This window comes from Tribolium castaneum, chromosome 6 (assembly GCF_031307605.1).
Source record: "Tribolium castaneum strain GA2 chromosome 6, icTriCast1.1, whole genome shotgun sequence".
Taxonomy (NCBI): Eukaryota; Metazoa; Arthropoda; class Insecta; order Coleoptera; family Tenebrionidae; genus Tribolium; species Tribolium castaneum.
This window is the reverse complement of record NC_087399.1, coordinates 12,030,631-12,057,307: the sequence shown is the minus strand read 5'-3', so window position 1 is coordinate 12,057,307 and position 26,677 is coordinate 12,030,631. Positions and strand designations below refer to the sequence as shown.

At 30.4% G+C, this 26,677-nt stretch overlaps 1 protein-coding gene and 2 long non-coding RNA genes across 3 annotated transcripts in view; 1 reads left to right on the top strand and 2 right to left on the bottom strand.

Moving 5' to 3' along the window:
* LOC100142507 (uncharacterized) overlaps positions 1–26,677 on the bottom strand; it is a 155,683-nt gene that overhangs the window by 120,322 nt on the left and 8,684 nt on the right. The gene's annotated exons all lie outside the window — the stretch shown is intronic.
* On the top strand, positions 3,260–5,430 carry LOC135266557 (uncharacterized). The gene is made up of 2 exons (XR_010334665.1): positions 3,260–3,828; positions 4,015–5,430. It is a non-coding gene; the product is annotated as an uncharacterized LOC135266557 (long non-coding RNA).
* On the bottom strand, positions 7,552–14,754 carry LOC135266535 (uncharacterized). The gene is made up of 2 exons (XR_010334632.1): positions 13,716–14,754; positions 7,552–8,516 (listed from the first exon to the last, which is right to left on the bottom strand). It is a non-coding gene; the product is annotated as an uncharacterized LOC135266535 (long non-coding RNA).

Here is a 26,677-nt window from a genome sequence, read left to right as displayed (position 1 = left end):
AAATTAAAGGACGTATCTCTGCGTAACTCAAGCCAATTGTCAATGAAAAAAATGTCAAAAAAATTAAATAAATTAAATTTATTTATTAAATAGACACCATTTACGGGTGGTATAGCGGGTGTTATTTATGTCACAAATTTACGGCATCTAAGAGTTTTCGTTTAGGGTAATTTTATTTTAAATTTTGACAGCAAGCTGAACTAAGAGACGACACCGGACATACGTTCTCAAGTTAAATGCCTACTTGATAGGAAGACTTTTTGATAGCTTTGTATTATTGTATTATATTAAATTAATATTATATTATTGTATTGAGTTTCATTCTTATAATCAACAAAACTAAAATACGGGATATCTTGTTGTAGTTAAGAAAGTTGTAGCAAACATTTTAAATACTTATAAACTAGAATTAAGTAATGCATGGAAACAACTTAATTTAGCATTTCGCGGATTCCGATGAAAGTGGGAAAGGATCCGAGAATATAATAAGTTGGCATATTTCAGTTTTTATTCTACACAAAACAAAATTAATCAAAATAACTCGTCAAAATTAAAGAACAAGATAGTGCAAATGTCGGAAAGACAACTTTAAGCCGCTTTAAACTTAAAAAAAAACTAGATAAAATACCATGTGACCATTTGAATTCATAATTAAAGTAAACTTTATCAGCCCTTTTATTGCGATGAAAAAGCCGATTGTGATAATTAATCAAGCTAAAGCGCCAAATAATTATATTTTCTATGGTAATATTGAATTAGAATACATTTTTTCTCTCAATTACTTGGTTATCAATCACAAAGAAACCAAAAATCGCCTACTCCAATTATTAATACAAATGATCGCATGGTATTTATTGTGGTGGATGCGCCGGGATAACAATTCTCAATAAATTTTAAATCTCGCGGTTTCACCCAAAATAACAAATTGCAGAAACAAGTAAAATAAGCGAACAAAGTACATAGTTCTAATTTTCAGCAAATGTGCAACTGTTAGTTTTTACACTCATGTTTGCGTTAAAAAATCCGAAATAAATTTGTTTTAAAAATGGATGATGCGTATAATAAGTAATATTACTTATTACAGTAATAAGTAATATTACTGGTTTAATTTCATATTTGCGTTAAAAAATCCGAAATAAATTTGTTTTAAAAATGGATGATGCGTATAATAAGTAATATTACTTATTACAGTAATAAGTAATATTACTGGTTTAATTTCATATTTACTTATCGATTGGAGCACTCATATTGCATATTTTGTTAACTATTACACACAACAAGAACAAATCAAAGAGAAAACCCAAAGTAAGGCAACAAAATAGTTTCAGTTTCTAAAGTCAAATCACCGCTTAATCAAAAAATAACTAATAATTCTACTTTGCTAAATGCTTTTTAGAAAATTGTTTTGTTGGAAAATGGTGGATGCGCCGAGATAATAATGTATTTATGTGTTTGTTTTCATGCTTCGCTTTAGATTGATATTTAGATTGTTGTTAACACTTAATTTATAATGTATTTTTCATTAATTTTACACAAAAAGTAATGTTTTATATGTTTTTTTGCTATGAATAAATCTAGTATTTTATCATAAATAAAAAAAGCTAAAGAAAATTTAATGCGGACGATTTGTATTCAATCTTCTGATACTTTCAAATGTAAGTTAAAGAGAAGTGGAATCGTTTTATCACTGTCCAGACAATTAAAATTTATAGGAAAATCACACGAAAAATTTAACACAAATCTTGAATCTGTCGCATAAAATTTGTTAACAGTTTGTAATAAATCAATCATATTTGATTATTTGATAAAAAATGAGACAGACAGCTACTGACACGTGACAATATCTTATTAAATTTGATACAACACTACCCAACTGAGCGAAACATGCTGTAAATAAATTGGACATTACACACTGTAATTAAATTTATATAGCCTCCTAAATATGACAGCAGAGTGAAGTAAAAACAAATCTCTCTCAAAAACAAGCTTTGACAAATTTATATTGTTTCACTAATATAAAATTTTTGGTTTACAAACATTAGAATTTAGCTTTGTACTGCACTGCATTTGAATTACGTATACAAAGCACTTGTTAAAATTCAACTGAGTACAAACACATATTGAAAAATCTCTTTTCACGAATTCATTAAAAAATAATTTCACTATAAATTGATTTTTTATTAGCTTAATTAATCTACATTTAGTTTGATTAAAACAAATAAAAGACATTATTAAACGAAGAGAAATGAAACGTTTTTCGCATTAGTAAAATACATATCTTATGATTGAAAAGCTCTAGCTAAAATGGAAATGAAATTCAAGGAACTTAATATAAGTAAACATATTTTTTCCATTAGGGTTCATTTTATTAAAATAATGAATATAAACTTTACATATTCGCCCGCACCACCGTTTTGCACAAATGTGTCTAAATTTCGTCTCAATTCAATCATGAAATAAACCATTTTATTAGTAAAACTAAATTATTTTAATTCAGTTAAATGGATTTAACCTCTTTTTTAATTTGATACAGATTCTATCTAACATCATTAACTTGCAAGTTTAAAAGCAATAAAAAAATTCCTACTAGGAAAATTTTTTATTAATGGTTTTGTAATTACAGTTGTAAGAAATAAATTTTTAATTAATAGTTTATGTCTTGCTTATAAATCTAACGTTCTGGGAAATAATCGACCACATTTCTTCTTATACGTTCTTTTATTTCCATTTTATTGGTTTTGTTATCTGTGTTTTTGCATGCAAGTCACATTGATTTTGTATACGAAAATGAACACAAATCAATTTTAGTCGGTCCCAACTTCCTCCAGTTAAGTCAATTAATTACAAAGAAATTCGCAAAATTTCATTTATTTACTTTATAAAGCTACTTTCTGCCGTTTGAATTAAATTGCTTAATTTGCAAGGAATTTACGAGAAGTATTGTGTTTATGTTTACTTTAATTTGTGGCTGACTTTTAAATTCGGTTTTTCTTAGTCGTAAAGAGTTTAAATTAACAGCTGCTCAAGCTTTGCATTTCGTCGTAACTTCTAGCATACAAATAATAAAAAAGTATTTTGAGTGCCATAATTATAAACATTTGCTGTGTATATGAATATGCCTGTTTTACTTAATTAGTAAGAAGCAGATAAGCTTGCAATGTTCCATATTTGCAGATGCACTTGTGTTCATAAAGTATATTTTACTGTTAGTACTTCTGTAACAAGTAAACCTTATTACAGTCCGGGACATTTCTATTTGGACATAAAAAATTTGAATTTTCTGACATTTATACGTGTATTCAGCGTCTGTGTGAACAAAAAATGTTCTCTCTCTCATTCTATGGTTCTTGAGCTTTAATAACAGGGACATTTTTTAAATTGGTAGCATTAGAAAATGACAGTAAACAGCTGACTGATGTAAACAATAACACAATAACAAAGGAAATGTTATAATTTTAATCTATATAACCAGTGGCTGCTTTAAAAGTGTGTACTAACGGGATAATAACATATTTACGCAAGTATTTTTGAAGGTAGAAACATTACTTGTCATATAACAACTACTCAGATTATATGATGAGACGGGAATGGCACAATACAGAATTGCAGTCAGTGATTGTGATGGAGAAAGCTGCTGTGAAGTACTGACAGTACTGACTATCGCTGGTTGTACGATTTGTGCAATTTGTGATATATTTTGTGTGAAAAACTGGAAAAGAAAGTGCATCACTGCATAACCTCACTTATCGCAGTTTTGCACTTTTTGATGATGGGAATTGCGGTTCAAGTAATTATGAGTTATAGATGGAGAGCCCTGTTTACTTCAAAGTAAGTTCACGACATTTACAGATACTTTCTTTATGTTTTTTGTCTTTTCTGGTGTAGAGGGTTAACTTTTCTATTTTCATATAAAATTCAAACCAAACGAAATCGAAAAGCTTAATATTGTCATGTTTTTTATTAATTATTAAAAAAATTATTTAAAAAATCACAGATAGTGTTTATAATTTGCAGCTGAAGCCTTTTGGGTCCACTTTGTTCGTTATTTCCTGGCAGCCACTCTTGTTTCAAGCAGAGTGGGTGTAAAGTTAAAAATAATCCCGTAAAATTGTTAATATAACTCCTTTGCACTGGCATGGGGTATTTGAAAACTTACGTTTAACAAATACGTCACAAAGTCTCAGCCATCGTTGAAAAACATAATAAGGGCTTTATAACAAGAAGCGCTTTCTGATTTTACTGTGGACGTGTGGAAGAATAGTGTGAAATATTGCGAAAAACCAACTTTTACTCTTGTTTACATTTTTGTACGTCTCTATCTGAGAGTAGTCTCTTGTATAAAAAATATAGCCTACTAATAAAGGAAATTAAAGTGTTTTTATTTCTGGGTTGCCCCCAATTCCACTTCGCCCTTGCCTGATAATCAAGACACTGATAATGAAATTGGTGTTAGTGCATCGAATACAAACGTGTTGAATAGATGAATAAAAGAGAGACAACTGCTTTTTTCAAAAAGGCCATTTCAAATTTATTCAAAAAGCACACCCCCATTGAAAAGGGTCCATTCACGATGAAGTTTGGCTTCCTGCATGACGTAGGTCTCGGACACCAATCTCACTGTAAATGGTCTAAATTGGTCTTGCATCTCTAAGACATGGACTCACTGAGAGCGACTTCTGCAGTAGGCTTGAGACCTGCCTGCCTGTCTCGCAACAATCTCTGCATTATGATTCCAAATCATTCTATAAAACGCTGTCAATTACAAGCCATGATATGAGGCATGAGGCCGTCTCAGTGTATGTCTTGTGGTGTACATTGAAACTGTTTCTTAAAGAACCCATTCACAATGAGATCTGCTTCGCTACATGCGGCGCGACAGGACTCAAAGACTAATCCTCAAAGACACAAAAAAACTGACACAGTTTATCATTTTAAGCCATTGACAGCGTTTTCGAATGTTGGTGCAAAGACTTGTCGCGAGGCAGGTTTCAGTCTTCCGCCAACGTCAGTCTGAGTGAAACCCTCTCAAAGTGATCTCAGCGAAAACCATTCACAATGAGATTGACCTATGAGGCCTATGTCGTGCCGCATGCAGCGAGATATGTCTCATTGTTAATGAAAATAGGGCCTTTTTTGTTGTTTAAAGTCGTTTTTTAAAACTTTTGTGGCAAATTTTACTGATGTGGCAGAGAGGGGGCATGCAATTGGAACATGACGATGACTACCCTAAAAGGCACTTCGAGGCTTTTATGGCCTTTTTAATGCAAATTTCAACTTTAAACCTGACAGTCATACCAAGGTCAAACATAACCTCAACAGTAATCCAGCAACGGTACTTCAAAGCATTTGAAAGTTTCTCCATTTGTTTTTAAGTGTTCTAGTTGGTACATTTTGCTGTACTTTACTACAATAAAGAAATATTTAAATTTTTATTATTGTTTACATTTGTCATCTGTCAAACACATCAAACAACCAAGTTCCCTAAATTTGAGCTCTTATCTAGTTTTTGTGCTCTATATAGTCTCGCGTCAACGTATGCCCTATGACGTATCTCATATTGAAATGTCCCGGACTATATGTTTCTGTACAATGTACACATTTGCCTTTCCCAACTCGAGTTGCATTATTATTCAAAGTGAAATCTTCCCTTTGTATAGAAAAATTCTACGCATGGAGAAGAATGTAATTCCTAAATTTTCTTACTTCAAGTAGGTCTTTTCTTGTAATGGAAATTTCATCATTTAGTTCTTCTTAAATTATACAAAATGAGATTAGATGCAGCACAACCATTATCCCCACAAATTATAAAGTATTTTGGTGAAATTTCATTAATTTGTTTTATGAAGTCATTTGGTCTGCTTAACTCAATTAGTTAATTTGCAAGAGTTGGAGAATGATTGTGTTTATGTAATTTTGTTTTTGCTTGGTAGCAAGCTGCTTTTACATATTATTTTATTTATAAACGGATCCACTTCATTGTTATTGCTAACAAATATTTTCAAAGACTCAAACAAAATTTTCATACTTTGTTAAACCAAAATTTATAAGAATCTATGAATCCAAAAAAATTGTACAACTAATTCAAGAATTAACGACCCCTCACCAATCTTTTTATCACGTCTAGAACTGCGGTATTTCGCTGCGCTTCTAACATATTTTTCTAATTGTTTTTTAATCGCCTTCCGAACCGGATGAATTATATCTAGTGTGATGGTCCGGTGATGGGAAAGAGAAACTCCAGTACTTTACTTCTAACTACTACTATAATTTATTAAAACTTGGAATTTGGAATTGACATTAGGTCGTATAGTAACAACTAACTTATTCTGACTGCCCTATAACATAAAAATGATTTCTTATATATAGAGGGATGAAAGGCGATAAGCGGAAGAATGTACAACTAAAAGTGGACTCGAGATAGTAAAGTAATTAGGTACAAAGTTGAACATGCCGGATGTAGATGATACAAATTAAATTTAAGACGTTTGCTAATGATAATGAAAGATGTTTACTAATGATAATGATAATTATAACGTTAAAGGGATATTTATAATGGGTACATTACACCTCCCTCCGTAAAAGAAAATTAAGAATACGATTTATCGGTTCTTAATTTTGGTAGTGATGACGATGTATTTGGCGCAACCGGACTTATATCTACTGCTGATGAATGAGATTCTGAATGTGAGCCTGCTGAACTATCATATTTTACATTATAAGATGGAGCTGATGATGATTTTTTACATAGATTAAATATCGAGTGATTTGAGTGACGTTTCTTACAATATTTGGACAGCGAATATAATGAGAATATTATGAAAATTACGAAAATCAAAAGAAAAATATGATTAGTATAACTAGTATCCTGGAAGAAAGTTAAATCTTTATTTAATAATAATTCGTCTGTTGATTTGGCAATATCTTGTAATTTATGGCTTGCTTCTTTTAATGTGTCGATGTGAAGATTAGTAGGTGTTATAGGTAATAGATTTAAAGAAAAATTTTTTGTTTTAGTTAAATTAATGCAACAATCGTCATTTAATTTTAACTGAGGTACAACAGCATTGTGTGTACTATTACGAATTGTTTTATCGGTTAAGAAAGTTGCGGAACTTGTGTATAATTTACAATTTGAGTTAATTTTTAAAATTCCAGTATTTTCTAAGAAAAGGGTTATGTGTGACATTTGAAAGCAATTTAAGGCGATATCAGTTCTTTTGGGTAAAATATAAATCCATGTATTCGGTTTATCCAATTTATGCCAAATTTCTAAGCGAGAGGTTATAATTCTTATGTTGCAATTTATTGGGATATTGAGAGGAGATTTTAAAAGTTCGGTTTCACATATAGGTCTAGAATTTGTATAGTAGAAAGGTTCCGAAGTTACACAAATAAAAGTTGATTCATCTAAATTTTGACAATTAGTTAACTCATTTAAACCTAAATACAAATTATGGTTTTCGGAGATTGCTAGATAATTGAATGACGGTAAAATAAATTTATAATAAGAGGTTGAGTTGTCTAAAACCGGTAATGGAATTAATTTATAAAGATTAAATTGATTTCGATTTACAAGAGGTATTGATAGAACATAGCCAATTCTGTTGTCGGTGAAGAAACATTTGATTGTGAGTAATTCTAAATATTTGTGTGCATTTTCGCGGCTAACTGGTAAAGGATACGTAGATGAACTAGGTAAATGTGGAATTGTTTTACTCAATTCTTCGATCAATTGAAATGGTGTTATGACATAAGGGTGTAAAATGTTTGATCTAGAAAGTAAAATCGTGTCCATAACGGTCGTTATTTCGTTTTGTAATGTTGTAATAACTAGATTTAATAAAGAAAAGTGTTCGTCTAAATTTTGTTTTAATTCTAATGCAAGATACCTATTGTTTATTTTACGGGAATAGTTACTTATTTGTATAAGATTTTCTTCAAAAATTTTGGAGTTCTTATTCAAATCTGTGATGGTATTGTTAAAGTTCGCTATTGTCGAATTTACTACCATTATTTGTTGTTTTAAAAGTTTGCCTAAATTATATTCGTTTTTGTTTATCTGATTTATAATTCCATTATAATATTTAGCATCTGCTTCATCAAGTGTACCAAAAGCAGTTTTTAGAGCATCGCCAACGATATTTAACCAAGCGCGTTTAGTTCTCTTATTATTAATAAGATTTTTGAGATCTACTTCTGATTTATGCAAATAAGGTACTATATGTTTTAATAGTTTTAACGATGATTGACGTAACGCCATTAATGAATGTTGATTACTTTGGCAAAGATGCAAAGTTTGATTATAAGCATGATCAATGAACGATAACTTATCTTCTAATGAACTTATATCGAGGTAGGATACTATTTGCCAATGTGTCTCTTGAAATTTCACATTATTTATGTGTTCAAAATATATACCAGAGAAATGGTTAATCGGTGTTACGGTGTACTGTTGTTGATCGGTGATTTGTGCGTATTCAAGTGTTGCTAATAAGCTGATAGACAGAATGAGTTGCCTGGAATAATAAAGGAAAATTAGTGATAAAAATTGATAAGTAAAAATAGTATAAAAATGCCTTAAATATAAGCAAGTTTTAATTTATTACTATGAACTTTATGTTTTTTATTTTTAATCAAAATAGTGTAATTTACTGGTGAATTAATTTCTGTAATTTCATAAGGACCTGAATAATTTGGAGAAAGTTTCCTTGACCTATTTAATTTTGATTGTTCGTTTAATAGGAATACTTTGTCACCAATTTTAAAATTTTGGTTTTGACAGTTCTTATCATAATAATTTTTAGATTGTTCTTTTGAATCTAAGATGTGCTTTCTCGCAATTTCGTGAGATTTTTGCAGTTTTAAAGTTAAGTTATCCATGTAGTCATCGTAAGTGTACTTAAATTCAGGAGATTTTGTTATGCTTGTAGGCAAATTTGCTTTAGTTCCGAAAATTAATTCAAAAGGTGTATATTTGGTTGAAGTATGAACTGTTGTGTTGTAGGAAAACATTGCAAAATCTAACCATTCATCCCAGTCTGTTTGGTTTTCTCTAATGTAGTGTTTTAAATAATCAGCTAAAGTGTGATGACTTCTTTCCAATGCACCATTAGATTGGGGATGGTATGCCGTACAGTTTATCTGTTTAATTTTAAACAGTTTTGCAATTTGTTTTAATAAATTTGAGGTAAAATCTTTTCCTTGATCAGTTACAATTGTTGAAGGTATACCGTGTTTGCAAATAAAGTCGTGAACTAATTTTTTAGCAATTGTTCCTGCTTCATGATTTGGAATTGCATAAGCTTGAGAATATTTAGAAAGATCATCCTGCAATGTCAAAATAAATTTATTACCATTTTCTGATAACGGTAGCGGTCCTACTATGTCCAAAAATATGCGTTCAAAAGGAGTTTCACTTGTTGTTGTAATCACCATTGGTTCTTTACTTTTCTTTCGAACCAATTTATTTTTTTGACATGACTCACACGTTTTTATAAAATTCTTGATATCAGATTTCATTCGTGGCCATTTATAATATTGTTTTATTCGATTATAGGTTCTATGAAAGCCCGAATGTCCAGCACAAGGATTTGAATGATATTCCGTTAAAATCTTCTTAATTTCTTCTTGAGTGTTCGGAATTACGATTTCATTTGAAAGTATGTAAATTTTAATGTTAGTTTTTCTAAAAATGTATCTTATCATTGAACGAATTTTGTGAAAATGGAGTTTATCAAAGGAAGAGTTTAATTTAGGTAAGCTTATGGATTTTACGTTATCAGCAATTAATCGGTTTTTTAATTTTTGTAAAATATTAAACAAATCTTCGTATGATATAGATTCCCAATAATGTTCTTTTGTTATCATATAGTAAATATTTTTGTTATTTGCTGAATTTATTGGTATTTTGATTACTTCGTTGACGTTTAAAGTTTCTGTTTGTAACATTTGATAGCTGTTAGTAAATTTCTCTTTTATTTGTATTTGGACTAATTCCTTACATTCGAGATCCTTTGAAATGCATAAACAGATGTTATCGGTTGAGTCGATAATATTACCATTAACTTCTTCAATATTATCATTGGTGATAAGAGTTGTTCTTATTTTTTTTAAGAAATTCGCATATGATTCATCGTCGTCCTCAGTTCGGAAATGATTGACACACAGATTATCTAGAGGAATTCGGCTGAGGGCATCTGCATTTTTATTTAATTTACCTGGTTTATAGAGAATTTCGTAATCATACTCCTCTAATGCTAGTCGCCAACGTATTAATCTAGAACCCGGATCTTTCACATTAAATAACCACGTTAATGGACGATGATCAGTTATGATTTTAAATTTTCTACCATATAGGTACGGTCGAAAATGTTTTACACTCCAAACAATAGCAAGAAGTTCTTTTTCCGTCGTTGAATAGTTTGATTCGGCCCTATTCGAAGTTCTACTAGCGTAAGCTATTGGTAAATCATTAGGAGGTTCACCTTGCGACAAAACTGACCCGATAGCAAAATTACTTGCGTCCGTTGTCAAATAAAATGTTTGTGTAAAATCTGGATACTGCAATAAAGGTTCATTGGTTAATATTGATTTTAAATTTTCAAATGCGCGTTGTTGTTCACTAGTCCAAATAAATTCTGCGTTTTTTCTTAATAATTTGGTTAACGGTTGTGTTAAAAAAGAAAAATTTGGAATAAACCTTCTGTAATATCCGATTAATCCAAGGAATGTTTTGACATGCTTTTGTGATTTTAGAATAGGATACTCTGAAATAGCTTTAACTTTATTGGGATCAGGTTTAACACCTTGATCAGTGATTTTATGTCCTAAATACATTACTTCGTGACGTAGAAATTCGCATTTGTTTGGTTGAATTTTTAAATTGTGTTCTGATAGTCTTTGAAATACCTCTCTTAATTTTTTATTATGATTTTCTAAAGTATCTGCATGAATTACTATGTCATCTAAATAAACAAAACAACGGTTATTTTGAATTCCAGATAAAACATTATTCATTAATCGTTGAAATGTCGCTGGTGCATTTTTTAATCCAAACGGCATACGATTAAATTGATAGTGACCTGTGTGAGTAGAAAAAGCAGTTTTAGGAGCATCTTCTGTAGACATTTTTATCTGATGAAAACCTGATGTTAGATCTATTGTTGAAAAATATTTTGAATGTCCTAACTGGTCCAAAATTTCAGAGATATTAGGAAGCGGATATGAGTCACCGACAGTTATATCATTGAGCTTACGATAATCGACAACTATTCGCCATTTTTTCATTCCGGAAGAGTCTGATTTTTTAGGTACAACCCATATAGGAGAATTCCATGGTGAATTAGATGGTTCGATAATATTTTCATCGAGCATTTGATTAATTTGCTTATTGACTTCTTCTTTATGAACTTCTGGAAATCGGTATGTTTTAGCGTTAATTGGTACTTTCGATGATGTAGGAATATTATGCGCGATTGTATCTGTAAATGTTAGTTTGTCACCATCGATATAAAAGATATGATTAAATTCATGACAAATTTGTAGTAAAGATTGTTTTTCTTCTGAATTTAGATGATCAGTTCGTAATAAATTTGAAATTTTTTCTAAACGTTCTGATTTGAAATTATTATCAGAGGTACTCGTACGTAATGAGGAAATATTCGCACTATTTTCACTATAATCGATTGGATCTAATGTGACTTCGATATTTTTAATATTAACGATTTTTTCGGTAGTGTTTAAAATTGAGGTTATTATGTTGCTATCTTTGTCAACCTTTACAAAACTTGGACAGAGATAAACACCTTCAAGTATATCAATATTTGGACAAATGCCTTCTTTTATTTCTCCGTTTATGGCTTTAATTTTTACAATTGTTTCTGTTCTAGGAGCTAGTTGAAATTTTACATTTGAATCAGTTTGATTGTTTTTTATTTTATTTGAAGAAAATTTTTCATTGTAAGCAGGAATGTTCTGACTTAATGGAGGATTAGAATTAGATTGTGAAAATTTTGATTTGTAATCGCGTTGAATTTGCGCACGTATGGGATATTCTAAATGGAATATATCTAGATGTTTATCATTTATAAATAGTTTATCATTTTGATAATCAATTAGGCAGTTGAACGATTTTAAAAAGTCGTTACCTAAAAGACCGTCGAAAGGAATCGGGAAATTATCGGGAACTGCATGAAAAATATGTGTAAATTTCTGATTGCCGATATAGAAATCTAAATAAGTATAGCACAATGTTTTCGTATGCTGAGTCACGTTTATATCAATACCCTTCAGAGTGATAAGATTGTCTTCATAACAATGAGTTTGACCTTTAAGATGAGAAATTTTTACAAGCGAAATGTCAGCACCGGTATCTAAAAGGAATTTACCTGGATGATTTTTTAATTGAGCAATATTTAATGGAATATAACTTGTTACAGCAGCAATGTTTAATGTTGCAATTCGGCGGAAATTTGGTGGGCAGTCTTCGAGTTCTCCGCCAACGTCGAAGAGCCCGGGCAGTTTAAATTACTGCCGTTTGAATTTTGTAGGGACTGTGATGAAGATCTAATGCGGGAATTATTATTTTGTTCCTTTCGCGACTGGTTATATTGTAATTTACGACACTCGTTAATTAAATGACCATTGTTCTTGCAGTAATTACAGAATTTTCTTTGAAAATCATTGTTAGATCTTGGCTGGATTTTAGAGGAAGAATTATTATTATGGAAATTGTTACGATTAAATTTTGAGGAATTACTGGTACTTGGAGAATTGATATGTGTGTGATTCTGAATTCGGTGAACATTATTAAAATTTTTGTTCTGGTTGTGTTGTTGATTTTTGTTCCGACAATTAAATGAATTATGACCCGATTTGTTACAATAATTACAAAATCTACTTGACGAATTATTATTTACGTTTTGATATTTATGAATTTCGTATTTGGATTTAAGTTCCTGTTCCTCGTTAATCGCGATCGAGATTGCTTTTTCTAATGTATCCGGTTTTTGAGCTTTAACTAAAATTGACAAATCTTTATTTAATCCCGTGATAAAAACGTTCAAAGCTTCATTTTGCAGTAAATCAATGTTTCCGTTGCGTACTTCTTCGGTTAAATTGTCACTTAACGAATTTATTAATTTTACGTAGCATGTTTCTACACGATTTGAAAAAGAAACGACACTTTCATTGTGATTTTGCCGACAGGAATTTAACTCCAATTGCCATTGACCAACTGTACGTTTATCTGAATACAAATCTAGTAAATGTTTCTTTAATTGTTTCCAATTTGTAAATTCTCTATTACGTGTTAAAGTTCTCGCGTTATGCGTTAATTTGGTTTTAATAATTGAAAGTAAAAGTGGTTGATTTGCAACTCCAACAAGATTATGAGCTTGATCACAATTATCTATAAATTCGAACAACATTGATTTGGTTCCATCAAACTTAATTAACATTTTTTCTGCTAACTCTAGTGAAATCGACATGTTGGTGAGATTTAAGTTAGGGTTAATTAAATTACTAGATGATTGAATACTTAAATTATTGAGGCTACTTTGATCCGAATTGGGCGTAACGGAATCAATCGTGTTAGTTTCTTCTGAACCGATTGAATGTGGATTAGACGCGGTAGCTCCTTCTAAATTCGTCGTAGCTTCCTTTTTGTGTTTTGACATAGATCTCGTTGTTGGCATCAAACAAATAAATTCACTTACACAAGGGAAGATAACTGCTGGAATCCCATTATGTTACACTGGACCACACGATTTTCGAAAACCTTCACGTCTGGGGTTGAATATCGCCGTTTGTCACCTATGGTAGCGACGATGCAGCAGGTAGCACGAATACACGAACCTTGAAGACCTGGATGTTGCACCACTGGATGATGGACGATAGCCCAAATCGAAGTTTCCCAAACTTGCTGATTGAAATTTCAAATTGAATTTGAAATAAATTTTCCAACCGCACTATTACGATCCCACTTCTGACACCAATTTTGTGATGGTCCGGTGATGGGAAAGAGAAACTCCAGTACTTTACTTCTAACTACTACTATAATTTATTAAAACTTGGAATTTGGAATTGACATTAGGTCGTATAGTAACAACTAACTTATTCTGACTGCCCTATAACATAAAAATGATTTCTTATATATAGAGGGATGAAAGGCGATAAGCGGAAGAATGTACAAATAAAAGTGGACTCGAGATAGTAAAGTAATTAGGTACAAAGTTGAACATGCCGGATGTAGATGATACAAATTAAATTTAAGACGTTTGCTAATGATAATGAAAGATGTTTACTAATGATAATGATAATTATAACGTTAAAGGGATATTTATAATGGGTACATTACACTAGGATTTAGCGAATTCCCTTTGAGATTAAATGCAACGGATAGTGGGATTATCTATTTATTCCTACAATAAATCTCTCTAATTGTCTACGTAAAAATTAAAGCCACCGAATCGTCTTTTCAAATAACTCAGAAAATAGGATTCACTGCCGACTGTGATGTAACAGGATGCTAAAAATTAATCAAACGAATAACAAAACCTGTCTTGTATTTGATATAAAACTGTCAGAATGGAAACATTTCATTTTTACAAATATTTTTTTAGATGTTTTCCGGGTTTTTGATAGTTCACGAACTGCGGATTTGTGTCAGCTTGAACGATTGGAATAAAACGGAGAAGTTTGATCCGATCTTTAAGCGGTCCAAAATTGAAATGTCCCCTGGGTCGTTAAAGCGTATTAGGTGTTTCATTTATTTAGTTATAGTAAGGGTTTTTATTAAGGAAAGAATTCGGTAAGAGCAAAGTTTTGTTCATAATTTAATTACGTTGGAATTTTCATTTCATCATTTTATGAGAAGTCGAAAACTAACAAACGTTTCGCTGCAACTTTAGTGCTTCTAAAGTTTCATAGCAATGCTTTATTTATTTGCGACGAGAAAAAGCATCTAGTCGTTCATTAATTAATTGGCTTCTGCAATTATAACATCAAAGGAAATCTTATATTACGGCAAAAACAAACAACTAAACGTTACGACTCTCTTAAAAATGTTTACTTTTTTTCTATTACCTATTTTTTTCGTTGCAAATGTAGAAAATACTGAGAGAAAGTTTGTAAAACGCTATATGAAAGATGCTTCCTTATTTGCCTCTTTAGAGTAATTGGTCTTAACAATTAACTGCAAATAGCACAAAGTCATACGAGCGCTTAGTTTAAAGTTAACTAATTGTAGGATCCAACATCAAAGATTTGCATAAATTTAAAATATGCTAAGAAATTAACTATCGTAATGAAGGAGAGACTACATTTGACTACATATTGATTTTCTTTGATGTGATATAGCGACTTACAAACATGCATACAGCAATCGGAAAATATTTGCTCAGAATCTGTTTTTTTTTCTGCTCCTTGGAGCATATTCCTATAATAATGTATTACATAAATGAAGTTGTCTTTTAAGCTAAAAGACAGTGCTTTTGAGAAAAATTTCAAACAAACTGTGTTTCACTACAAACATCTTACACTTTTTGTCTTTAATTTATAGGTGCCTTAAAATTGAGGTCACATACGCTGACAAAAGATTCATTTACATACAGGCTGAATTAAAAATGACAGACAACCTCTCGGGTAGTGATAAAAAAACATCAAACTGAATCAAAAGTTCCTACAACAAAAAATTGTTAAAGCCTTTCTTCACGAGAAATAGCTCTTCAAAGTTAATTTTTTTGTTAAGTTTTAGCACTTTAGATCATATTTTTTGACTTTAGCCAGTAGAAACGACAGCTCTAGCAACATAAACATATAGCTATTGAAGAAAATTACCAGTTAAGCTTATAATGAATAAAACTTTAAAAAAAACATGACAATAAATTATATTTGACATGATGGGACAAGAGCAACAATCGATGCTGTTGCAAAAATGTACTAAATTAAAAATAATATTAAAATATGTTAAAAACGAAGTCGCTTAAAGTAAAATTCTGACTTCTTTTTAAGCTTTTTGTGAACGTCTCTTATCACCATTTAATTCACTTTGTATAACTGAATGTTGCACTAGCGACGGCAGTAAATATTTAAAAAAATATATTTTTATTTTTAATTTAAGGAAGAATTACAAAACTGGGTCAAAAATGGTTATTTTCCTCTTTTAAAACTTTTTATTTGCAAGAACATTTTGCGAGATTTTGCTAAAACATACAACTTTTTAGTTCGTTTGTAAATTACAAATGCAATTATTTCGCAATTTTTTTACAAAATCGCTTGTGCCAAACGCACACCAAGTTTGACCAATTTTTTCGTTTGCCACATTCAAATATTAAAGCACATTTTTGAGGCAAAAATTGCTTTATCCCCGAAAAATTTTGCTAAAAGTGGCTAAAATGTTAGTAAATTCTCTTTTATTCTTCATTTATTTTTAAGTAAAAGTTATCGTCGGCCTAAAATAAGCCAAAACCAGAAAACCTAGTCAAAAGTGGAGCTATTAACTTTCTAAGATCTTAGGCATGCTTTATGTCATTCAGATTTGTGAAAAAGAAGCCAACAGTATTTCAAATTTTGTCAAAAAATGTGTTACTAGCAAAAAATCACCAAATTGTCACCAATCTATATCAAAACAAAGCTGCTGATGATTCTTTTATTTCATAAGATCTTCTCAAAACCTAGAAACGCAAATATTTCGCATAATTCTGTCAAAAACAAATAAAAACCAATCTTTTTCGATTATTTATGCAGATTTCTGAGAAGAAAAGTAGTTTTTTCACTATAAAAATTGGCTAAAAAATAGTAAAAAAAGCTTGTCGAAAAAATAAGTCAAAATGAATAAATCTAGTCAAAAGAAGTACTATTTTTATATTTTAAGGTTTTAGGCAAGTTTTTAATTAAATTTCCAAGTGTTTTTTTCTAATTTTGGTAAAACAGACCGATAAATCACAAAAAAAAACAGAATTATCGTGATTTTTGTCTTTTTTTATGAGCAATTTATTCTACTCTTTAGGTAAAAACGCATTTATTACACTCAATTTCATTTTATTTTTGTATTTAGTATCTTGTTGTTCTTGTATTCTTCCGTGAAATTCCTAAATAAGAATTTTATACACTTCCACTAAGTCCTGAAGTGTAAGGTCACTTTATTGATACGATCTAAAACCATTATTATTTTCATTGTCAGAAAAGTTGCAACAGACTTGGAAATTTTACACCGAATTAAGAATTAAGAATTAAGAATTACGGACGATAGAGATACGGAAAAATGCAAATCAACATGCAGATAAACAGAAAAACGTCAATTTATATTTATTCATTTTAGGTTGCCAATCCAATAACTATCAAATAACTAGTGGGTGACAGTGACTTGTTATTAAAACTTTGACAATTGTTTGAAATAAAAAAGACTTTGAGAACAAAGTGAATTTAGAATATCAAACTGCACAAAAAGGCTTATGCAAAAGTAATTTCCCAAACCTGGAAAGTCACTTGAGCTCAAGTTTAAATTCAGTAAGCTTGCAGTGTGATACTTTAGCTTGATACTAACAGTTTTATAGAAAACATGTCTTGCAACATAAGTGTGTACTTCTTATGCACAGCGCTTTTGCCATTTATAGTACAAGAATCATTGCTTTTATTTCTTTGAGTGTAATTTTGTAACTTAACTAGTGATTTATTCCGCACAATAATTGTGCTGTTCGTATGAGTTTTTTTATAGTCCAGAGTTTCGCTTTGTGGGAAGCAGTTTATTACGAAATGAAAAATGAGTCCTCAAACTCGCGAAACATTCGACATTTTAATATTCACACTTTCAGAATGAGTTTTGCAGAAATAATCACAAAATTCTTTTTCATTCCGAGATGAACCTTTCGTTCTCAGAATAAAGAAATTGAATCAATAGAAAACATTCCTTAATGGCGCCAATGAAAAAATAAAACAAGGAACGTTTTCTAGCATCTTATGTTTCAAGAAATAGATAGTTGTTTTGCCTACGTGACGCTAGAAGTCTTTCAGAGCATTATAAAATCGCAGTGAACTAAATATTTTTCTAAAACTGACCGCAAACTTTTATTCTTATCATAATGTCATATCGAAACTATAAATTAATATCAAATAAAGATCAATTTGTAAATTAAATGCAAAAAACGTCGGAAATTCAGTAACAATACTAGTTTATATTGTATCTGTTGCCTCAGATTTTTTTACTCTTGTCAAGAAATTGTTAGAAGCTGATTTCAAAAATGCAAACAACTGTTTCTATCAGCCTCAGTTTTCGAGATATACAAACTGGTCTAGCCCTGCTACTGTCTTCTGTAGCTCAGTTACTATTAAAGTTTGAATTCTGATATTTTGCAGTTGTTATTTATACTCCAGGACAAATTTCAGAAAAATATTTTTGACTATAAAAAATATCCCAAAAAAATCATTATAATAAAAAAATTTAATAGCATGTTATTATTTTTTTGTGCTCATTATGATACCTTTTAGCTTCTTACGTGTCCCTAAAGACTTGTTCAAATCGGTTCAGGGATTAATAAAACCCAAAAAAAAACTGTTTTACACCTTTGGTATCCAAAATTACTAAAAAATAGAAATAGTGTTTTTTTTGATGACATTATTACTAGGTACGTGTTGAACGAGGTCTAGCAGACTTATTAATTAAGTTTAATTGATTTGAATCACTACAGGCTGTTTACAATTTATTTCCACTTTTAAAATTTTAGACCTTTTTATTTTGCTTATTTAAAATGGCAACTCATATTTATTTTTATATCATTTGATGCAGAATTAAAAAACGAACCAATTTTTATATTACAATCTTTACGTAAATTCTAACAGATTCGGAGTTATTTAATAAAAACTTGTTTTGTCTAGAATTTTAATGACATTTTTAATGAATACATATCGTTCTGCATCGAATGAACTAAAAATGCACAGGCGTTGCCATCTATAATAAGCAAAATAAAAAGCTCTAAAGTTTAAAAAGTTTTGAAATAAATTGTAACACCCTGTAGTAATTCATATCAATCAAATTTACTTAATAAGTCTGCTAATACTTACGTAGTAATATCGTCGTCAAAAAAGCACTGTTTCTATTTTTTTTAAATTATTAAAACAAAAGGCAAAAAACCGATTTTTTTTGGTTTTTATTTTTTTACAGTAATTCCTTAACCAATTTGAAAAAAAATTAGATACATGTAAGGAGCTAAAAAGGTATCATAATAAGCATAAAAAAATAATAGCATGCCATTCAAAAAATTGATTACTTTGACGTCATACTTTTTTTTGAGATACTCTGTATAATCAAAAATATTTTCCTGAAATGTGTCTTAGAGTATAAATCACATCTAAAAAATATCAAAATTCCAACTTTAATAATAAGTGAGCTACAGAAAACGGGAGCTGGGCTGAACCAGCCTGTAGATAACTTATATTAGCATTCATTTAGAAAAATGCACACAGTATTTTTAGTCATTTACTTCTCAGTCGCCCCAGATTTTTTGCGTGTGTCGAATAACTGTTGGAAACTGATTTCAAAACAGCCAACAGATTTTTCCTACCAGTTCTAAGTTTTGAGATATAGTTAACTCATATTAGCACTTTCCGCACTTTTCATAAGCTCTAAAATATAAACTTGAGCTGGTGGCCAAATTTGGAATTGGAATTGGATTTGAAATACCAAAGAATATAGATCAATTGTTAAATTTGCGGTAACAGACAAAAAGTGAAATTTCGTAAACCAATGTAATCAGTTGAGGGTGATTCAAAAGTGATAGAGAGTAATGTGAACGTGTGACAAGTAATTAATGCTCTTATTTAAGTGTCCGTGATGTTTTCTGTAAATTGTGTGTATGAACAAGTCACCAGGAGCAACATTAATTGGACCGCTTAAGAAGCACTTGAGGTACACTTGCTGAATTGAAAAAGGTATGAATGGAAATTTTTAACGCAGTAGGCCCATATACAAGTATTAAATTTTTAAACATCAAAATCACAAAAAGAGTTACGTAAAGTATTAAAAAATAAGAGTCGACTCTTTAAATATTAAAACCTGTCCGTTGTCGTTTAAAATTGAAAAACCTTCTGACAGAAGATAATTTTACTGAAGTAATATAACTTTATCTCGTTGAAAAGAGCCAGTTTTAATTAAAGCTACATTCGGCAAGTGGCTGCGAAAGTATTCGAAGGGTGCAAAGAGATTTTTTCTAAAGCGCAACATATTACGGCTTTGAATAAAACAACGAAGAAAACCTATTCTCGTCACGTTTCAGTTATTGTAAACACACCGTCTCAAAATTAAATACTGCAACTTCCTGAAAAAGCCTGTTTTTACCACGTTTTGTTAGATTTTTTATAACTCAACAAGAATGTGTTCTTTGTTGGCTAATTATGTATTAAAATAAAAATTTTCACTTGTATTAATATAGAAAATAATTTCGATGTTTTAGAATCTTTTGTATCGGATTGAATCAATTTGCACGGATACTGGAATTTCAATTTAATCAAAGAATGTATCATAGCAGTTGTTTGAATGTGAATTATTTCAATAATGGTTTTTTCTTTCTTTCGGTTTAGAGAATATCAAATTTACTTCGTGTTTATAAATTCAGTTTTTGTTCAAAAGATAATAACTCGTGAAACAAGAATATTTTTCACATTTTCAAACAAAAAAGGTATTACAATCGAAGGTAAAGCCACTGTTGATTCAATTATTAAAAATTGAAAACCTTACTTTAACAAATATGTTTTTGTAGTTGGAAAAGCATTAGTACACTTTCCATGTTAAAGGCTATTTAAAATTTAAAATAACAGTGGCGCCTCGTTAGTAAAAAAGTGTTATAGAATAAAATACTCATGAACTGCCAGTGTTTGCTACTTGAAATGTGATATATTGCTGTTGATAAAAGCCAACCTATTTTAAATTAACCGCTGCAACGACACAGCCTGCTATTTAGTGCGCAGGTTACGGAGCAGCTACGCCCCTTTAATTGAACCAACAGAAATTAATTATTTTAAAATTGCCGGGAATATCAAAGTCTGTCAAATTTGCAAGGGTTTTTTTCACGATTTAGGTTAAATCTAACTAGCTGCTCGGTTCAGAAGAATATTTTTGTGTTATTTTATATAATTAAATCAAGTGAAATAGCTTTTGAAACTGTATAGTGTCCTCCATTTTTGTACGATCTTCAGATATACCTCAAACAACATCCTGGTTTTAGTTCAGTAATAATTATACCAGGTATCGTAGTGTAAGTATTAGCTGCTTCAAAACTACAGAAACGTATTTTAGCAAATTATTGTTTTAAATAAGATTGATAAAAATGTAAAATAGTTAAAAGATTTGATCTCTTATTGAAACTATAAATTCCATTAGCTATCAATTTTTTGAAGTGTAAATAATTTATATCCACTAACTTTTAGAGAAAATGCGACGTTGGCGGTCCTATAGTTTTGAAACAACTAATAGTAACTAATAACTGAGTGTACCTTTAATACTTTGAAATAGTTATTTGCATAACAAATATAAAATATTTTATAATTCTTATTACTAATAATGACAAATAGGCTTTCAATAAAACAGTAGATTAGTAGATACAAGGTGATTCAAAAGTGTCGTACCATGACCATGACCATATGGTGAGCTAAGCATGAAAAAAGAAACACAGAGTTTTACAAAACAATTTCATTTTAACTTTTTTATCTGGCTAATGTCATTGTTCTAGGGTTCTAGGAATTTTATTGCACAAAACAACATTTAAGCATGACTTGTTTTAAACTGACATAAAAATTTGAAAAAATGCAGCACTTAATATTAATTCAATTTCGAGCGCCGTTACTACCATGCAGTTTTACCATCATTCGTAATTTCCACAATATTTTGTTTCATCTGGTTTTATTAACACCAAAATTTGTATATTCAATACAAGTTGCAAAAATATTTGTTAGGTAATAGTTATCTACAATCTGTCTATAAATGAATGTGGAATCGTAGTAGGTATTAAAAGTTTGCCGCTTCTTTCAACAAAAAACAAACAAAGTTAGTATATAAAAAAATTGGTCATACTGATTGCGTGGATAGATAAAAATTGGTACTTTTTAGAAGTTTCATAGAATGAGGCAAATTCAAATGCCAAAACCACCTGAGATCCTATACTCTTTTATAACCAGTCCGTATAATTATTACGAAAAGGCCGATTTTTTTTGCATAATTTGCAAATCTTGTTAGATATGCTCGCACGTTATGACAAACATTATGCTCGTTAAATAATAATAATGTTCTCATAATGTGCATTACATACACAATTTTTAACAAAACTGTTTAAAAACCCGACACACCAAATGTTTATTTGAAACATTTATATTCGTACCTGAGGATGACCACTTTGTGGTTGTAACGTGTTGTGTTTCAAATAAACGTTTGGTGTGTCTGGTTTTTAAACTGTGATTTTGTTAGTCATTCCCACGCCAAGAAAATCTAACAAAACCCAATTTTTCTTAATTCTGTCCTAAATTGAAAACTTTTACCAGAATTTTCTTTTTTCGAAAAAAATGAACATATCAATTAGCCTTGACCGTAAACGAGTTACGTAACGAAATTCATTACATAATTAGTTGCGTAATGTATTCAATTATATCATTAGTTACTTAAAAAGTAACAGTATATCAGGTATCTGTTACTTCCAAAATAATATAATATAATTGGAAAAATGAGTTGCAATGAATGTTTGATACCTCATATTGAGGGAGTAAGAAATAAGTTTACATACTTTAGATTTTAATTAATAATCCACCTTTGGAACCTGTTTGGCAGAAACAAAAGTCAAAATAGTTCAAATAATTTTTTGCTTAAAGAAAATTGTCTAAAGATTCTGAATCTGAAACACTTCTGAAAATATGACTTTTTAGCAAAGTAGAGAGTCGAGTCAATCCAATTATAATTTTTTTTATAGAAAATTGTCTGAAGGTTGTAAGATATCCAAAAAACGTCGGTTCCTCAAGATACCTACTATAAGAATGAGAGTTTCTCTTATCGAAAACTGGTAGAAATCCGAAACTGTCTTTATTTGTCATCTAAAACTAACAATTTTCGAGATACCGGTCAAAGTTTAGTTCCTCAAAATAAAAACTAATTGGAGTAAGTAATCGGATGTTTTTCATATCAACAATTGTTTAAAGATTTCGAATCTGTTGTATTTTTGTATGCGATTAATTTTTTCTAAAATATAAAAACAATTGACGGACAGATAAAAGAATCGATGGACTGACACGACAATGTCAGAGAAGGAAACCTTTGCATTTGCCCACCTTTTGGAATAATCGTCCAGCTTTGTGATTTCGAAATTACAAAAGTTCAACTTTATACAAAAAACAAGCACATGTTCCAAAAGATCTTTTCATCTGTGAGTTTGTATTTGTGAGGGTGAACACAATCCCAAAGCCAATGTTCTTACGAACCTTACAAAGTGTTGAAAACCAATTTTTCACTTTGTTGGTTAAACTTCGTTAAATAAAACTGATTTCTGAAAATAGTAGGTTTTTTATTCTTAAATAGCCCAAAAACTAAAAACCTATTATATTGACTCAGTCCAAAACCAAAAAACTAAATGTAGAAATATTTTTATCACTAGTTGACGAACTTTTTGTAAATTTAAAGCTGAGTTAATAAATGATTAAATTCGGGAACTTTGATTTTATGCATTATCGGCAGCATGATTATAAATCTCTCGTGATGCAAACCATTATCCCACATAATTTACAATTTCCAATTCCCAATTTGTCTAGATCCTGACAAATACGTTCAAGTAACGCAATTGCAATTTTTTGCCAACATTCAGGTCACTGTTCAGGCGTATAATGTCGCTTGATTCGATGACTTAATTTCCAACTGACAATAGAGGATAATTCGGTTTCATCAGCTAAATGGAACATCAATATTTCATTAATTCAGCTACTTTCATTGAAACGAAAATGTTAATTTAGTTTCGTATGAACCGAAGCTGAACGTTTCGATTTCACTGAGAATAACATTAATTAATTTTGATTTTTGGCGGCGAAGCGAAATAACAAGCACCAATTACATCAGATTTTTTGCACGGATTCTGAAACAATACACTCGAAATTGTGGTAATTTCATCAAATTCGTTTCACGAATGAGTTGAGAAATCGCTCTCTTACGTTTTGCCATTTTATATCAGCCCCATTTAGTCAGTGCGCAAGAAGGCGCTGCATATTTACAAATACGCTCATACAACATATTTTCTACCTCCTTTTTAATATGTATGCAAATCGCGTCTCTTTTTGCTCATAATTTGTTCCACGACTGTCATGGCCCTGTTTTGGAAATGCACAAACGCACGCTTCAAAATTATTTTCAATTAAAAACATCTCAAAATAGTAAAATGATAGTAAGCAGCGCTTGTTCTTAGATTACACAAGAAACAAAAATTTTTTGAAGCTACTGAACAGTAATTTACTAATTAATTTTAATACTTAAAATTACTAATACATCGAACGTAATATAACTAGGTATTCCGAACCATTTTTAAGTGACTTCTTCTCGCGCGCAGGTATCGTAAGAACTTTCGTCTATTTATTGCAGTCCAATTTGCAAAACCTCCAAAATCCTCCACTAAGGGTGTACATGCCATTTTTTATTCGCTCCGGAATCGCAATAAATTCAATTTTTGTCGTTGGAATAAGAATTGAGTTTTCGTCAAGCGTTGTAATGTAAGAAGATTTGGGTGCGTGTTTGTTTTGTTAGGCTGTCGCTTTCGCAATAACAATATTTTGACAAGAAACACACAATTTTTATAATTTAAAGTAATCTTCCTTTCAAACGAAAGGAACCCCTCAGGCGTTTCCCCACAAATTGTCTTACAAAATTAACCAAACATTCTTGTTGTTTTTCACGCAAAGGACTAATTATGACCTTGTTACCGGATATACACCCTCAAAAAGCTTTGTTCACAGCAGGGATGCAGCTTATTCAATTAGTCAAGCTTTACGTTTATGCTAAAAAGACTCGTGTTTTTAATGTAATTAAAAATCAATAAAAATAAAAATGTAAAAGAACGGAACGTTCTTCATCTCTTCTTTAAGTTAATAAAGCACTGGCAATCTGTTGCCGACTCGGATTTAGATTCTTTCCTGTGGAGTTTCACCTGCCTTGCATATTTTTTACTCACTGTCGGATTGGAAAATGTATTAAAAATGATCTCGACGATAAAAAAAAATGAATAGCGAGGAGTAAAATTTTATCTCAATAAAAGTGTGGTCAAGGACTACGCATAACTCTAGAATGTTCTTGGATTACTTTTATTTGCGAAAAACACAACCTAAAAACAAAAATTTATTTCGTATTTCTATTATAGCAATTTGAGATTTGTGATAACCGATAACAATAAAATATTTAGAGATAAACAAGAGTTCATTCATATATAACATCTTGACAGTAACTGGCTTATATACGTACGGATTACTCATATTTTTTTCTAGAATGAATCTATTATTTAGTGTAGGTAGTTATCGTAGCTAACGACTATAAGTAAAACATTCGGAAATTAGACCAAGAGTGTCCAAGACACAACTCAAACTTGCGCTTACCGAAAGCAATAGTTATTTACGCACGCCTTGTAATTTGATTTTTTTTTTAATTTCGACTGTGGATCGCGAAATTATAATTTAAACGAATTCTATAACAAACAAGTTCTTTGACTATGTTTTAGAATTATTTTGTTATTGTTGTTTCTTTGGATTTCTTGACGGTTTCGTATCAAATTAGTTATACATTGATGGAAACTAATAATTTAAATAATAAGTAAATAAGTAATTAGCGATAACATTTTTGTCAGAACTGTGTTTTACCTTGCGGAAAAGGAATATTGTATTGCAGTTACAATTTATAAGAAAAACAATTTTGTTTATTAATTTAGAAAAATACTCGTATTTGCTAATGAGTTTTTAAATGAATCTAAGCTCACAAATAAGGTAAAATATGTAACAAAACTCAATTAAAAAATGTTTTTGGTTACTGTGCTTTTGCCTGGGACATCCAAATTTACATCATTGGACGATTTCTTTTAATTGCAACCTCAAATCTAGATTTTAATGTGGAAGAACCACACTTTACAAAATTTTAAAATCAATGGAATATCATTATAAAAAATAACAACAGAAACATTTTAGTGAAACGACCACATATAAAATAAAAATAAAAGTGAATCTTATCACTTAGTTCGTTAGAAAATATGCAAAATCAAATTCATTATCGTTAAAATAAAATCCTATGAAATTGGTAAAATCTCATGGAGACGACCGGACCTTATTACATGTTCACATTACGTTATTTCGTATAGCTTTTACTTACCTATAATACTACGTAATACTACTTTAATTCATTTGCGTTTGATTTGTGTGTTATGATAAGTTTCTTCTCTTTGTTACTCAAATCACAACAATTAAACATTCAGTTAACTATATGTATGAGTGTCGAAGTAAATAGTATCGGAATTTGTAACAAGATGGTATACCAAATTGTAGTTTATATCTACCACAGATAAAGTCGCACTACTTTCGTGATTTGAATCGTATAATATACGATCCGTATTCAAATCGATTTGAATCCTCATCTACTGTCTTAGATACGGTTACCATGAAGATGTTCATAATTCCCTTGCGG